Below are 2,719 nucleotides of genomic sequence, written 5' to 3' on the forward strand. Positions count from 1 at the left end.
ATCATCCCTTCCACCTCCATATAAAATACCCAATTATAGAAACCCTACCCTAAGTTTTTCAATTCCTAGACCCAAGACTACACAAAAAACGGCGAGATTCCAAAAGAAGAGGAGACCATCGTCTCCAATGCTCAAAAACAGGGAACGAGCAGTAGCTTCTGAAGAAACAATACCTCACTCTAAAATTGACACTCTCCAACAACACAACATCCATCTCCCTTGAAAACATATACAAAGATCACACACGCACGCAAAGGAATTAGGTACAGGGGTTTCATTTTGGCCAAAGCTTAAGGCAGCATAAAGTTTCTCCTTTTCCCTGCTTCCATCTTTCCATAGACAAACAAACTATTGTGAAATTGGGGTCCGAGATTGCTTGAAGGAGGGGTGAAGTGGAAGTTAAGCTTGTCGTCTTGAGTGCTATCTCATCGATTTTGGGTCAGGGTTCGTCGAGGCCGTTGCGCGATTTCCATTTTGGGTCAATTTTGGGTTCAAATTCGGTTGGTGATTGTCTTTTGCAATTCATCCATGGTTGATGTACAAATTTTAGCTTCTGTTTAATGGAAGCGATTTGCTCACTAAGGTCCATTCCTGCCTTATCCTTTTTATTCCTTGATTTCGTCCATGTGATATTTCAGTGACAAATTTGCGTGAGTTTGCAATATTCTGAATTTGTGATATTCTGGATTTGTGATAAGTTTGTTGTGGAATAATACATGCTAGTTACTTGTTTTTTTTACCATTTTTATTGGGCTTTTTGTTGGACAGTGCACTTGAGTTTGTATGAGGTGCTGCAACCAGTTTCCTCTCTTGCTATGACTAATCGTTCTTCACTTGGTTAGATAGTACATGAGTCTAACAAGCTTTACATTTGCTTTTCTTGTTTGGTGATATATAGTTGTTGTATTTACTGTTTTGTGGTATTTTCTTTCTGTGCACATTCTAGTTTGTAAATTGTGTGGCGGCAAGTCCATGTTTATGTGCTTTAGTCATGCAGGATTAATTATAGCTCATGCTCAAAAGCTACATAATTTTAGTTAGTGGTCTAGCACCTATTATTCTTGAAATGAAAAAAAATTATGCTGAAATAAGATGGACACCAGAATTGGAATCGAGGTGTGCCGTGCCAAATAAAACCTCAAAATGCACGGCCCTCATTTAATTGATCTTGAATATCTAAATCCTTAGAAATCGAGGCGTGCCATTTAGTCGAATTTTCATGACCCTCGCAAAGTTAACAACGCTTAGTTGCTTTAGGCGCGTTACTTTAATAATTTACCTTCCTAAATTCGGGTGCGCATTTATGTGACCCAAATCCAAATCTCAATGTTAGATAAAATGTGTTACGGACTGCGGGTGCATTTATGTGACGTGGTTTGAAACATATTTTAAATGACGTTGCAATCTTCCTTTAATTAATTAAATAAAAGCGGTTGAAAATTTAAAAATTGCACATAGGTTTAAAAGTGTTTAAAATCAGATAATAGGACAATTATAACAGTTGAGCGACTGTGCTAGAACCACGGAACTCGGGAATGCCTAACACCTTCTCCCGGGTTAACAGAATTCCTTACCCGGATTTCTGATTCGCGGACTGTAATACAGAGTCAATCTTTTCCTCGATTCGGGATTTGAACCGGTGACTTGGGACACCATAAATCTCCCAAGTGGCGACTCTGAGTCTAATAAATAATCCCGTTTCGATTGTCACTTTAATTGGAAAAACTCCCTTATTATACCCTCTTCCGGAGGTGTAGTGAAAAAGGGAGGTGTGACAGAGTGGAACTGGACGAAGGTAGAGATGAACCTCGTGCGGATGAAGACCCTAGATTACGAAGTCTACCTCCTCTCCTGCTCCTAATAGGAGCAAGACGAAGGTTATCAACAACGGGGACTCTCCTAGGGTTAGGGTTTGACGAAGACATAATAGTACGAGGAAGAAGGAAACAAGAATTGAATATTTTGAGAACTTTATGTGAAGAAGACAAAAGTGAAAACTATATTTATACTCAGAAGCAACCGTCAAAGGAAAAGCTGTAATGATGGAAACGTCATGATGAGAACTGACGTTTCGTAATTGGTGAAGCCGTGAAAAAGCCTTAAAAAATACTAAAAAATCGCAGAACCAATCAGAAGATGCCACGTGTAGAGGGCATTAAATAGAAGTGACAAATGAAGCGTCAGTTCCAGAAGGGAAATAATGGTGGCAAATATTTCCGCTTTAATAAAATTCACTTCCCAAATATTCTATTGATGAATACATGGCAAGTGGGGGGACTATCTGTATTAGTAAAAATTAAGTTCATATATATTGAATTCAATGAAAGATGACGTGTCATGACATGTAGACTGGTCAAAGGATGACGATCAGCAAAGAATAGTTAAAGAGCCACGAGATACAACAGACACGAGCAGAGATTCAAGAGACTCGGTGCCCGCACCTCTTTATGTTCAAAAGTCAAGATAAGAGAATGAACCTGACAGCAAAAGTGGGAACGGATACAGTATTTAATAGGCATTAAATACTGAGAACGTTAGAGAATCTGTATTGAAGTACAATGATTAACATTTATAACGTAGCATTAAATACCTTTAATTGTCTATAATGGCCTTATTATGGCAAAGGCAAAACGTATCACCTAGAAATAGCTATAAAAGGGGCAACCTGATCATTTAGTAAACGACACGAAATTACTACGTAGGAATATACTGTATTTAC

This window comes from Nicotiana attenuata, chromosome 7 (genome assembly GCF_001879085.1).
Source record: "Nicotiana attenuata strain UT chromosome 7, NIATTr2, whole genome shotgun sequence".
Classification (NCBI taxonomy): Eukaryota; Viridiplantae; Streptophyta; class Magnoliopsida; order Solanales; family Solanaceae; genus Nicotiana; species Nicotiana attenuata.